The sequence below is a fragment of the Cydia amplana genome, chromosome 15 (assembly GCF_948474715.1).
Source record: "Cydia amplana chromosome 15, ilCydAmpl1.1, whole genome shotgun sequence".
NCBI classification, from domain to species: Eukaryota; Metazoa; Arthropoda; class Insecta; order Lepidoptera; family Tortricidae; genus Cydia; species Cydia amplana.
In genome coordinates, this window is record NC_086083.1 from 17,032,762 (window position 1) to 17,048,109 (window position 15,348).

At 36.0% G+C, this 15,348-nt stretch overlaps 2 protein-coding genes, 1 non-coding gene and 1 pseudogene across 4 annotated transcripts in view; 1 reads left to right on the forward strand and 3 right to left on the reverse strand.

Moving 5' to 3' along the window:
- Positions 1-15,348, reverse strand: part of LOC134654676 (uncharacterized) — a 262,505-nt gene that overhangs the window by 119,485 nt on the left and 127,672 nt on the right. The gene's annotated exons all lie outside the window — the stretch shown is intronic.
- Positions 1-15,348, forward strand: part of LOC134654673 (prothoracicostatic peptide) — an 87,743-nt gene that overhangs the window by 48,106 nt on the left and 24,289 nt on the right. The window lies entirely within an intron of this gene.
- Positions 391-2,954, reverse strand: LOC134654748 (uncharacterized; annotated as a pseudogene).
- Trnat-ggu (transfer RNA threonine (anticodon GGU)) lies at positions 14,122-14,193 on the reverse strand. Its single transcript has one exon. It is a non-coding gene; the product is annotated as a tRNA-Thr (tRNA).

Here is a 15,348-nt window from a genome sequence, read left to right on the forward strand (position 1 = left end):
AGGTTTTATTTTATATTTTAGTGGTTTAATAGACTAGTACTTAAATATGTTATTGTATAGACCTAAAATATTTAACTCATTAAAATATATATAAAATATATTATGGGACAATCTTACACAAATCGACCTAATCCCACGGTAAGGCCATAAGGCTTGTGTTGTGGGTACTAGACGACGATATATATAATATATAGATACATATAAGTACTTAAATACATAGAAAACATCCATAACTAAGGAACAAATATTTGTGATGAACACACAAATAAATGCCCTTACCGGGATTCGAACCCGGGACCTCCAGCTTCGTAGGCAGGGTCACTACCGACTAGGCTACGGAGGCCGATAAAAAAAATTAAAATTATTTATTTGGTTGTTTTTTTTGGAAATGGTTTCAAGTAGTATTTCTTTAATGCTTTGATTACAAATCGGTTTTTCGTTACCTTTATTTAAACTAATTATTTTAACTACAGCTTCTATATAAGCAAATTCATAACTGCATCAGAGTCAATTGTAGAACTAATGCTATCTGGTCTCGAGTTTAATTTTGGAAATTCCATGTTATTAAAAAAATAAAAAAAAAATAATAATCTTTATTGCAACTTTGAGTGGTTACATAGCATTGGTTCCTGGCTCTCAAAGTAGGTGTCCCTGTGTCTCAAGAGCCAGTTCCTTCCCAATTACAAGCGTCAGTAATGTTACAAGTTAGACATTTTATATTTCAGTTTCAACAATATTACAATTAAAATTAAAGAAAGATAATCTAAACATACGAAACTATGATGTGTGTGTACGCGCGCGTGTGTGAGTATTCTGTATGTCTGATTTTTAGAATATGTGTGTGTTTATGTGTGTTTACGCGCGTGTGTGTCTGGTTATTTTAGATTGTATGTACTAGAACACGCTTCGTAATAGCTCTTCCGCTTCAGTATAATTTAATGATTTTAACCAAGTCTTGATTTTGTTTTTCAATTGAAAATTACTAATGGTGTTTATATTAAGGGTTTTGTTTGCTTTATTATATAAGTATGGTGCCAAAAAAGAAAAATGCCTTTTAGACCATGCACTATTACAGCGAGGTACGGGGTAGTGAGCTATGCGTTTGTTGCCAAGTGTGATTGTAGGTGCTATTAGTCTGTGGTATCTTCGTAATGTTTGATAAATAAAAAGTTTGCGTACACTTAATACTTCTGCTATGTTGAAAAGTAGCTCAGTAGGGTATCGATATGGAAGATAGAACATTACTTTTAGAACTGCTCGTTGTGCCCGCTCGAGCTCGATAAGATGTGTTTTGGAGGCACCTCCCCATGAGCATATGCAGTAGGTCAAGACACTTTGACATAGGGCATCATATGTCTGTAATAAAAGATTTTGATCCGCCACCGTTCGCAAGCTTTTAAATATAAATATTAGTTTTCGGATTCTATTAGCGGTGGTAGATATGTGGGGACCCCATTGCAAGTTATCGTCGATCACAACGCCAAGATATTTAATTGTAGCCACTCTAGATAAGATACCGCAGTTACAGTTCGTGGTAATTTCACTGTTACTTGTCTGTCTGTTGCAGGGGTAGGTATGAAATCTGTGTACTTTTGTGTTTTCTTTTCTACCTTTATTTTATTTTCCTCTATTTTTTTTTTGTTTCACGGGACAATTGGTTGAAATGGAAATTATATGATTTTCTGAACAATGGACACATTTGGAAGTGTTTGGATCAATTTGACATTCAGTGTATTTGTGGTTAGCTTGACATATGGAGCACCGCAGTTCATTTTTACAGAATTTGGCAACGTGCCCATAGAGATTGAGATTGAGATTGAGATATTTATTTATAAAATCATAAATAATTTTACACGTCACAAAGCTATATATACATAATTATCAATTTATCACTAGATTAAATAATATCATTTTTGGACATCGGCAGTCTACTTACAAATATTGCCTCATTAGCTGAGTTAATGACCTCTTTCGGAAGTGTGTTATAAATTTTTACACCCATGACACCGAGTGATTTCCGCACCTTGGCCAGTCGGCAGCGCGGGACTAGCAGAAGGTGCTCGCCGCGCGTGTTGCGGCCGTGGTTCTGCCCACGAGTTGTATATAGCCCCAGATTAGACCTTACATATTTGCAGGCTGTTAGTATGTAAACACATGGCAGCGTAAGTATTTTGTGTTCAATAAATAATGACTTAGCTGGATAATCATAGGGTTTCTTTGAAATTATCCTTAGGGCACGTTTTTATAATCTAAATAGTCTATCACATACCTTAAACAACGGAGACACTGCTTCACCGGCGGGATGTAAGGCCGGAGCTCGAAGCGCCAACTATTCAGGTCAACCGCTGTCAGGAAGGACAGGACATGAAAAAGTTATAGATACTGTTTTAGTAGGCTCTTCTGTTATTCTTCCATCAGTGTTAACTTTTCTCATAGAGCGTCGAGCGCACACAATGTTTTTAGTTGATGTTATTGCAGAGTATATTTCTTCATTTGACAGGTTAGTAGGGACATGGAGAATCACCCCAGTCACTTCACTAGCCGCAGCGGGTATGGATGCAATGAACTTGCAATTGTCTAAAAATTTTTTATTCGCTAAGGCGGCGTTAGCCTGCCCAGGCCGTTCAAATATGACGCCGATTTTGTATTTATTTATTGTCAGTAACTGTTTTACACCTTTATTGTATCGTTTTATACAATTAGACAATGACATCATGTCTCGATTCCCGATGGGTTGCTCCAAGACAGAGCTTTCCAAAAAGATAATATACCTATTCGAAGTTTCCGCCATCTTCGGGATAAGATCTTGAATAATTCGGTACTTTGAACATCGCATATTTATTTGTTTGAACTTCTAGAGACTTAACTGAGCTAAAGTCCGAACTTTCTCCTGAAACAACGTCCATATCTCCAGGATCACCATCTTTCTTTTTTCGTTTCTTAGACTTCCCCATATTTATTTACACCCTTGAAGTTATTTACAAGTTTATTTAAAAATGTAGCTATAGAAAAAGCTAGCCGCCAACTCATCCGACGTTCCCGCGCGCTTTTATTTTTCCAATCTATTGGCATCTGAAATTTATAAGACTTATTTTTTTAATCATATAGGAGGCAAACGAGCAGACGGATCACCTGATGGTAAGCGATTACCGCCGCCCATGGAGACCCGCAAAACCAGAAGGGTTGTTAGTGCGTTGCCGGCCTTTAAGATGGGAGTACGCTCTTTTCTTAAAGGTTTGAAGGTCGTATCGGTTCTTAATTCGGTACTTAATTTTAACAACTTCTGTTGTCGGCTTTGGCGAATAAGATGGTTTTAAAAATTGTATCAATACATCGTCTATTTAAAACCCCCTTATTCGTCAATGCAAATGTCCAGATAACCATTACATCGTGGCCTGATTTGAGTGATAGCAAACATCGATATTGTTTGATCGCGCCACTTTCGTGTGTCAACTACTCAATCACTATGTGTTTACATGTTCATGCGTAAGAAAAGGTTTGGCTATACCTGTGTACCTACTTGTCACAAACAAATTAGGTAAAAACTACACTGAAAAAATAATAAGCCGAACTCATTGAGTAATTCAAAAAATAAGTAAACTTATGTTATAAACCGACCTGTTGGACAGTGTAACAACCCATAGTTCGCAAGTCCTAATTTTTATGTTAGTAAAAATTACAAGTATTAAATATTTTGTTACTGTAAAACATTTTTTCAGTGTCTGTCAATTCATTTTGGATATCTTGGAAAGAACAACACCTATCATACAGCATTGAATATCGTTTCAATGATGTTTAAAATCAGAGCCTTTTAAAAATGGTAGTACCATCTAAGTAGGTATGTAGCCAAAGTTTAGTCTAGAAGCATCACTCACTATAGGTAGCACTAAAACCACCTATTCTGTAGGAATTAATCATTTATTTACAAACAAGATATATACAGTGGTATTACTAAAAGAAATTAAAAACTAGCTTAAATCTAAAATAGGCCCTTGAGGCATTGTACCAAGGATGCTGGCGACATTTCCTCGCTGTATCGCAATGCTGATACGTTGTGCGAGGTAGCCGTCAACTCTTCAGTCACCAGTTACGTCAACCAGACGCTTCGCGATTTCTGCGAACAACTTATGCGCGCTGGGACCCCATGGTAAAAGGTACATTTAATAATTTTGGTGCCCAACGCCGACTACGACTCCTTTATTGATAACAAACTATCAAAGTGGACCGGGCGGAAAATTCAAATTTACTTAAACTTTAATTTCACAATAATATCAGTTAGCTATCATTCGCATATGTATTTCGCTCGTACTTGCCCGTAAATGTACCTATTGGCGCGAGTGAGACGCACGGGCGAATCAGAACAAAAAGAGATCATTTAGATAACATTCTCCAATGTCAAATGTAAGTTAGAATTGGCCGTCGACACCCGCACTGATGAGATGCAGACCCATGTCTCAATAATTGATATTTTCCGACCATCGCCGACACAAGCCCGAATGCATAATTAATCATAATTCATTAAGATTATCCAACTCACGGCCCCGGATTTAATTATTGTATAAATATTTATGCACGGATTAAATAATTTGCGAATCTACGTAAGATTTTTGGATAAATAATCAGTGACATTATGAACGTTTTGTTCTTTGTGATAAGGTTAAGAATAAAAGTAGAAAGTTTTAGAGCTTGTTGTTAGAGTTCTGAGAAGAGTGTTGGATTTGAATTTTAATTAATATCGGTTTTCGGGTTTTAAGTTTAATAGTATAGTTAAATATATAATTACATATCCCTGCTGAGTATACATAAACAAATTAAGTGATACTATCTCCAAAATAAAACCACATTAGTCATGTCATTAGTCTAGAATAGTTGACTAGTTATTAGGAAATGTTTGCGTGGGCTATTTCTAATTAATTTATAGATAAGAGGAAGGAAGACATATGAAATGGAACTTCTAAATATAGGGGTACATTTTAATGAATTATTTTGAATTCGTACATATTGTTTGAAGTTTTTTTGTCAGCAATATTCTCTAGTCGTGTGCAGCGTTATATTTTAAAAGTATCGGTCTGTGGACGGCTGGCTATAAATTTCGATTCATTGCTAATAGATTTAGGTCTGGCAGCCGATTAAAAATGTGGCTATTCGTCATCCCGCTGCGTCTATAGGGGCATGAAATAGGAGCGTCTTGCCTGGATTCAATTTGGAATTGGGTTGGATTTGATTTTGATCAAGGCTACGGAACTGTTTTGACTTTCGGACTTAAGAAGTGTTGACAGTGCTGTAGTCTTTACAACTTGATGTGGGAAATAGATTGACGATGTCCTCAAGATCGTAGGAAACTATTTGATGAGGATATCCTATGGTCGCATATTCAACCTAGGAGTTTATTTAGCCGGTACTTACTATTTCCAAATAAATACAAAACATAAAACGTATTAATGAAAGTTGCATAACATATTTTTCATACTGACAAAAAATTGCTGTATCCATCAAGTTTCGAATATATGAGTTCTCCTTGCACTGAACCTCTTGAACTAATAGTGGTAGTATTGGAAACCATATTTTGAAACTTGGACAGGACGGGACTTTTCTAGAATCCCCACTGATAGCCACAACACCTGTTCGTTAGTGACTTAAAGTTCCGACCAGTCTGACCATAAAAACTTACACCGTGCGCGCAACTTGACGGTTTGCCAAACTTCATCTCGGATATTTACTCGGGTTTTTGCTAATTTGAATATCACGCGGATCATGAGATCGGATAGGAACGGAGCATCAAATTTCTCTTTAGCAATACTTAGTAGGTATGTTCTGTTAAATATCGAACCACACATCCTAGAATTGCATATTGTTTACCACACTCGTAGATGACCAAGATAGAGGCTTAGCCTAGTTTGGTCACTGACAGATATCTACATTTTTGTATGTAACCTGTTACAAAATATTGTAACAAAGTTTGTAATGCATCATATAGCGCAGAAGAAAATAATATAATGCTCTTCAGCTACCTACAAGAAGTAAACACGTAGAGGTCAATTAACCCAAACCTAACCTTATAGTAGGTACCTAATATATAATATATAATTATATTGGTGTACTTTATAAAACATAATAAAATAAAACAACCTTATTTCCTACCTGATTGCACCGCACATTTGCTCATTCAAAATTACAAACAGAACAGGCATACGACAATGACAGCCATCTTTTTCGTGTCGCGGTTACTGGTCGTCGTATGACACTTAATTTACGAGAAAGCCCTAGGCTATGATCATTTTCCCTATAATTTTATTAAATAAATATAAAAGCTCGGAAATATGGGCCCTCGTGGCGACAGTCTCGGGTCATTGGATGCCTATTAATATGCATTATCGACCCCGCGCCCACCAAGTAATTGATCGGCCGTTTTTATAGGCTTCTATAAAGGTGACGTCGATATTTCAGATGGTTCTAGATATTACGTCATATAGATTAGGTCTGCCTACATGTGTATGTCTGTGTCTCACGGAAGTTTTGTTATGTTCATCCAAAATACCAGCTCTGTATAAAGGTTCAAGGTTTTATCCCATATGTTACCGTGTATGTATTTGTGTACACTTCGGACAACTAGAACCGAACAGTACTCCACTAATAGCCAAATAAACAGTTGGAATTCAAACGCAAACGCCTTTGTTGTCGTATCACTCGACAATATGTCAACATTGCAACAACGCGGAGAGGGTTTCAGTAAAGTATATGTATGTATTTCAGGTATCTTTCAGTAATTGTGATCAAGTTTATGAGCTGTTTGAATTTGAGGATACGTTTCCGATCGTCTGTAGTATGCGGTTGAGTGGGAGTAGTACGGCAAGATGTAAATATGTAGGTACCTATGTAATGTATTCAAGAGTTATTCAAATTGATTAATATATTTAATAACCGCAAAGCAATTTTTTTACAGGTATTATTTGATAGGACATATTGTTTAGACCAGAGTACTGAACAAGTCACATTATAAGTAAGTGACCCGTACCAATTCAGTCAGTAAGCGGTTATCATTATAGGTATCACACCGTCCGTAACTAATTAAGTAATGCGGTCTAGCCTCATTTATACCAAAAAATACATATTAAGGTTTGAGATGATCCTGTAAATGCTAAATTTAGAGTATTTAGTAATCAACGCGCCCGTTAAACGAAGTGGCTACCGCCAAGTTCTCAACTTAAACTGTTTAACACCCTTTGTGACATTAGCCATCTCATTGAGAAACTAAGTTGCGGTTTGTCTCTGTGTAGGTTTTGTACAAGAAATTAGGGTCCGTTCCGTTAATAGTTAACACTTCACATTTTATCAAGGCAAAAACTTGAATGTGTGTTAGAAGGTGTGGGTGGAATCAAAACAATTAAGTTTGATTCGTCGTGTCGTGTGGTTAAAGCATTGAGAAGGTATGCTAATTATATCCGATTTACCTGCAAATGAGGAGTTTTATAGACTGACAAAAATACATAGGGCGATCCGTATAATTTATGCGAAAAACCTTTGTTTATTTAATGCGTGTTTTTATGGCATTTTCTTACGTAGTACGTTTTTGTTACGTAATGCTGGACAAATAAATCTTACATAGCTTGTAAAGTAAATGTACCCTTTTGACGTATTTACGGAATAAAGATCAATATAGCATTATACTCGTAATTATAAAATTGTGTTTTGTTTGTTTCTCTTTAAAAATTGTGCGGAATGTTTTCTCAAACATTATCTCTCTAAACACGGAATGATATTCAATCACAGACCTGTGAGACTCTAATTTAAATTATCATTTAAAGGCTACAATAAGTTTACCTTTGAATTATTTAGCACGAATATATAAATAAATAAAAAATCATTTACTCTAAAACACTGTCTTATATAGGTACCGTAAGAGGTGAGTAGGTTTCGCGGGGAGAAGTGGGTTATGAATGGGGAGAGAAGGTTTGAGAGGGGGGTGAGTAGGGATTTTAAGGCTACTGCTACAAAAATAATGTATTCCAATTTAAAATGGAGCTATAGTAATACGCATAATAAAAAAAAACGATCCAACAATCTTCCAAAATCACCTTTGTATGAAAACCCCTCTCACCCCAAACACGAGGCACTACGGGGTGAGGTGGGTTTTCCTCTTTATCGTCAAAGTTATGAAATGGAACTACCCAAATAAAATAAAAACTAAAATACAAATGTCCGGAACACTTATTATATACACCATTCAGTTTTCATATGTAAAAATAAAATGTTATCGAGGTTTGAATTTCAGTTTTGACCCTACTCACCCCCATTTTACGGTACCGATTTTTCACTCATTGTAACGTTCGGGTACCAAATGTTAATTATAACCTAAACCAATTAATTTAACACTTATTAACTTCATGTACCTACATACCTATTGTAAAACTAAACTGATTATAGTTTCCTAATTATATTACTGTCTAATAATCATTGGTATCATTGTCTCACAAGTCCCTTTAAGAAAAGCCGTAATTTGGACCATGTAAGTCAATCTCTCAATCGCCATTGTGCGCAGCTTGTCATACCGGATCACTGGACATGAACACGGCAGAACATCCAACAATGCTCATTCGCTAATAAAAGAAAACTAGAAAGAAAAGGACCGCGCGGATCAATGACTTGGCCTTTGTTTTTGCACGATAGATTTTGAGGGGAATTTAAGGTACAAATACTAATTGATTAAGAAGTTGTATTAGAGATAGTAATGGTTTTATCAAAAGAAAAAAACAAAGGCCACCTTCGGAATTTTATAGAGCAATTTTAATGTTATTGTCTAAATAAATACGCTATTTTGCACGCGACTTCGTTTACTATAGGACTCATTCATCGCACTTCCTTTTAAACTTTCACCTTCACAACTCCGATTATGGTTAGCAGCCGTCTTGGCTTTAATATAATCCAGTTATTTAAAATATAATTGTTACCAGATATTCTCGTTAAAAAATATTTACTTAGGTATGTCTTTGAAATTTGAAAACATTTCTGGTAGTAACAAAATTACTATTAGTCCCTCCAGTCATTTCATACCTTCGGTTTGTAAATTCTCAATTATTCGGCTATCTCTGAGTAAGTATGTTCGAAGGGCTAGGTGTATATTATGTAAAATCATCTTAACTAAGTACCTAATTGTTTTAGATACTAGGACTTTAAAAGGTAAAACTTTTCTGACAACTATATATGCAATCCTTTTGAAAAATGCATTAAAAAGGGAAGAAAGAACGATTCAAAAACAAATAAAGACTGTATTGCAAAAGAAGCTTCAGCAACAAACTGGCAGACATTCTTCACTAAGCGATTAAGTAGTTTTACTTAAACTTTTTCTAAAAACCGCCCAACCGTACAGTTTGCAGTTCCGAGTTTCGTTCCAGTTGCGAAAGTTACGAACTCGCGGCAAACTTTTAAAGTTGACACAAATACTAATAGCTTAAGACGTATTGTGAGAAGTTTCACCTTAGAGTTTCATACCTTTTTAAAGGTTAAGATTTCGTCCATTATTAATATTGCTTAAATATTAATAATGGACTCATATATGCATAATGTAAATATATAATGGATGCATATATATGCAAAGCACGCTTATAAGTAAAGCTAGTTACATATACATTTTTACTATAATAACTGTCCACATCAGTGTTGCCAGAGCGCTTCCAGCTTATGTACAGTCGTACGTCAAAAAAGGTACGATTTTGATAAAAAAGGTACGGTTTTTTTATTAATAAAATTTTCTTACAGAAACAATATTTCTATGTGGGTGGGGGGTATGGTGGGTGGATGAGTATAGTTTTCCTGATTGTTACTGACTGACAAATTGGTTTGACCAACTATAAGTGTAGTGTACACGTTAACCAATTTTGTTTGCATTGATATAGGTACATGACAAATAAAATTTGTCAAGCCATTTCCGTCAGTTGAAAAAAGCGGCAAATCTAAAAAAAAATGGTGCGAAGGGTTATGATCCAATAGAAAACTTAAATTTCGCGCCATTTTATACTGACTAAATTGTTTGACCGGCTATCAATGGCTGGCTGAATTTTGACTACCTGAGTTTTGTAATCTGGATAATAATGCCAAATAAAACGAAATACACTCAGATGACTATAGCTGGTCAAGCAAATCTTGTCACTAAAAAAAGGCGCGCAATTCAAATTTTCTATGAGACGATATCCATTCGCGCCTACATTTTTCAAATTTGCCGCCTTTTTCTACTGACAAGATCTGCTTGACCAAGTATAAGTAACTTTCTACTGGATATGCAAATGTACATAAGTATATAAATTAAAAATAAATGCATTTGAATAAGATTGGTAAGATAAACAAGTTGGCAGATAAGTAACAATAATTATGTAACTTCCCTTTTTAATAATAAAAGTAGGATTTAGGTACCTGACAGCCCGAGAACAAATTCTTTATCATTTTTTTAACTTCTTTTAGCTTTTTTATTTTTCCTCGAGCAACTGCATTAGAAGCAATCACAAAGCAATATGAATAATATTACACATAAATTATTTAATGTAGTTTTATGGATAATTTCCAATAACCTATCAGGGTGCCATGTCATTTTTTTCCATTGTAACATCTATTCTATTGTACCATGGTTTGCAATAAACGATATTACTATTACTATTAGCAAAGCACAGGTAAGAAAGACACAACTGCCGACTGCAACTAAAGAAACCTGTATTTTATATAGTACATGGTACTTTTTTATGGTGGCTATTCTTGTCAGATTAGATATTTTGCCCTGAACAAACCATCCAGAACCAATATAACGAAAAAAAAGTTGATAAACAATTGTACATCAAAAGGTACGGTTTTAGTACGATGTACGCTGCGTACAAAAAAGGTACGCAAGGTCAAAAAATAGTACGTAAAACCGTACTAAAAGGTACGATCTGGCAACACTGGTCCACATCATTCAACACTACTTAGTGTAGTGTAGTTTAGTGGTGTGGTAATCGGTGGGGGTATATTCTACATTAATTACCTATACGCGATATCATGTGTTGAGAAAGTAAGTGTAAGTACTTAGATGCCCAACTAACATCCCAGGCATACCCTTACTCGTATCTCCCCATCCATCACAGACTATACAGCGTGAGCCGCACTTCCGCACCTTCATTGCTTGTTAGCTCCCTTTGTTGATCTCTCCCACAATTAGACACAGATCAGTTACTCTTGAACGAGGCATTTTACAATAGATACCTACAAATACCGCCCACCTTCTGTGAAGTAAGTATTACACTTGCAAATGGTAGTGTGCAATATAACTAGGTAATGTGCAAGTAAGCAAGCCAAATAATAACTAACGTGTACCTACTATTGTTGTAAAGCGAAGTGCAACGTCACTGCAACGTGCACTCGCCATGACACAGGCAGCCCACTTACAGTGCAAGCCAGCACTCTGCAAGTGGGTCAAAGTGACTTGGGACTTGTACGGTTTGACACGGTCCGCGCAGACACGGTCAGATACTTTGTAGGTACTCAATTTAGTATGTAAGGATTACCTTGATGCCTCCAATAATTTCATGTGAAACCCACTTAAGAAGATTCTGAAGAAACAACGTGATAAACGGATTTTAAGCGCGAAAGCGTATTTACCTAACGTAAAAAAGGGACTTGTGTAAAATGGTGTCATATGCGGGAATTCGTATTAACGTGAACGATATACCACTAATACCTAAGCGTGTCCAACTATAGGTACATACCGTTAAAGTAAAATAGTAATAAACCTTATTTCAAGAACGTAAAAAACATGTTTGTTCTATATTATTTATTAATCTTCATTGCACAAAGACTCGCAACGCAATTCTTCTACTACAAAAAAGTTTTGAGATTTACTTAATGTGAAACCAAGTCGGTTATTTTAATCAGTGCCAAGGGGTGGTAAAACCGTATCAATAAGATATCTTTAATTTTTAATACATATAATGACTTGGCAACCGCACCCTCCGTGATCATGGCCCGACATGCTTTTGGCCAATAATTTTAAAGGTTTGAAGGTCGGTTCGGAAATATCGCGGACGACAGTTCATTCCACAGTTTGGGTGTGCGAAGCAGGAAGTTGCTTGAATCGTAAGCGCTAGAGCTGGTGTAAGCTGTGGTATGTGGCTGGTGTAATTTGATGTATCAAGTGTCTGCGGCGGACGCGAGGGTAATCCTCTTACGGACATTCGCGTTCATACCGCTTACTAAACGTTCGGCTCCAGCTAACATAACCGCGTGACTACCGTGAGGCGTATTCTGATTGTATTAACTGGTTATGAATTTGATCTGGGTTTGTTATGAATATGACTTCTCAGCGTCAAAAGTGATGTAGAAGACATTTCTCGGAAAGAGCTGCTAGTATTCTTACCTCTCTAGCATTGGCTTTTTAACTGTGCAATATTCGCACACATCTGTCCTTTCCTCTTCTTTCTCATCTGTCTTTTTGAGACAGCATATGCCATATCATAGCATACCTACGGCACCTTTAAGGGTCTTAACGTCCAAAGTCTTAAAACACAGCCTAAGAGCAAAATACAATCCCAATAATCCATCCATCCATCACGTACGCGGACTTCTGGCCGAATAGTGTGGTATTTCGGCGGTTCCATGGGAATTCGTCGAATCCTACACCTGAATAGGTCACGCAACAGAAATCTGTGTCGTCAAAATGATTTTTAGATTGATAGTAATAATGATCTTTATTATCATAGTTATGTTAGCTTATACCTAAGGTATGTGTGTAGGGGCCTTAGTTGCCTAAAAATAAATGCTATTTGATATGATTTTGATTTGAAAACACAGAACAAGCTTAACTTGGTCGCGTCAGGCGTCGCGGTAACGATGGTTACAACTGCTCAAGCCTAGATACCGAATAATAGGCTCCATTAACTCGGGTGGCTGTCAGCGCCGACCGCTATATCGGCTACAAGCCAGCTGTTTGAAGTTACGCGGTTTAAAAGTTGTCACGCACAACGCACTTGTAACCTATCTGATGTTGCAGGTATTCATGGGTGACGGTAATTGCTTACCATCAGGTGATTTATCTGCTCGTTTGCTTCATATATCATAATGTATTATAGTAAGATCAACCAACGGTGTGGGAAAAATGTGTACTTTCATGGAATAGATTAACAACTGATGTTTATTGCCATGCCCGTCTTGTCTTAACTTGCATACTTAACGAATGTTTGAATAAATTAATCATTAATAACCTTGTATGTATGTATGTATATACTTTATTGCACATGGAAATAAAAACACGAGAAACATAGTTACAGAGTAAATTAAATACAACAAAGGCGAACTTATCCCGGTATGGGATCTCTTCCAGTTAACCTTTGAGGAAACGAATAAAACAAAACAGAAGTAACAATGACAAACAAAAACAATAGTGTACAATCACTAAAATTAATGAAATGCAAGTTTTGAATACACATTGCTACAAATAATATATATAAACATAAATAGAAATACTTAAATAAATAAAAATAAAGCGTACATAATATAGCGTAGCGTTTATTAATATAGGTACATCAATATTTAAAGATTCGATTTATTATTTGTGAGTTATGTTTTCACATTTCAATTGTTTTTATTTTTCATTAACTACAGGTCCCAGCGCGTTTAACACACTGAAAGGGTTTTTAAACAATATCAATGCTTAAATAGTTTTGGAAAACGTGCCTGTGTTGCAAAACTGAACTATGACCGCTTTCTCCTAAAATTGCTTTGAAAGTTGGCCCATAACATTCAACCGTTAGGCTCTCGAACATCCAAAAGACGTCGAAGCACTATAATTTATTGGATGGAGACCACTATTGGGCCCAAATGACTTCAATTATTGAAAGGATCAGCTAGTCTGCGCTTTATTGAGCGCCAAATTACACCGTTTATTTAATAGGTGTCTGTGGAAGAAAGCTGGCATAACGTTGGGTAGAACTGGATGTTTTAAACGAAAAGACAGGGATTGTCAACTGTTGATTAAGTAATTAAGCTAGACCTGATCTAGAAAATAGGTAGTTTCCGAGAAAAAAATAAAAATAAACACTCAATATTATGCAGAAACGTCGGCAAACGAGAGCTTCGAAATAAATTAAAAGTAGAAAAAATCACTGTCTCGGACGAGACTCGAACTCGCGACTCTGGATCACCAGCCCATCGCCCTGCCAACTGAGCTACCGAGACTTCACTCGATGACAGCGAATATTTCCACCATATCACTCATAACCGCACCTTACGGAGCTTCACACCTCTTTTCAATTTTTTTTATTTATTTCTAAAATTACGTTGACGGTTGCAAGCGGCCGGATCTAACAAACAAAATATAAGCAATCTATTTTGGAGTTATTGCATCGACCGCAAAATGTCGAGAATTTGCACTTAAGAACCAGCACAAACCAATCAGCAAGAAGTGCATCACCCGTTCCCCGGCGTCTCATCTCAGCCGTACCTTTGTACTCAAATCAGTTGCTACTGCAAACACAATCGGGGCAATACTGTCGCAAGCGGATTGTAAACATTTTGAAGTGTCACTTCAAAAGATACGGTCTTATTTTTAATAAAGGATGAGGCTGTCAAGATTACGTTTGGTTTCCAATTTCAGAGCTCTAGAAGAAAGTTGGACTGATTTTGATTTTATTTCCTTTGTACAGTCACCGTTAAAAATATGTTAACACTTTTGCACCTTACTCCTTTGTTATAAGACGAAAAATGTAAGTAAACAGATCTTTGACGTCGACTGTACTTATACTACATAGGTAGTTATATTGTTCGAACATACGAAATCCGTTGTCGTATAAACAGTTTAAAATATGTCTCACGAAAGTTTACCTAATATCGAACATACGAAATAGTAGATTTATAACCAAGGGATGAAAGGCACCCATTTCGGTCGAGATAGTTTGTGTCATGTAAAATGCTACGTTTCTGCACAACTTGTAGGACATCAATGACCCACTTTCAAAGCATGAGAAATGAAAACATTTTTACCCAAGTTGAAACAGAGACCTCTACTTTGCTCGGTAAAATATTGAATTTTACTTTTGGTAATTATCTTCACCGGTTGGAATATCAAAAATACCTTATAATTTATTCTGTTACATTTAAGAACCATAATACTGTATGAAGACATTGCTGTAGGACTGATGGGCGAGGTAGAAAATTGTGAATAAAATTTCACATTTAATGTATGGAAAAAGTTTTTATTAATTTGTGGCTTTTTATAACATTACCGTAAGTTGACCCCTAGGAAACTATTGATACTGGATAGGAATAGAATCGATTGGCATACAAAAATAGCACGTGAAAAATAAAAGTTTTCATTTTCATACAAATTGTATG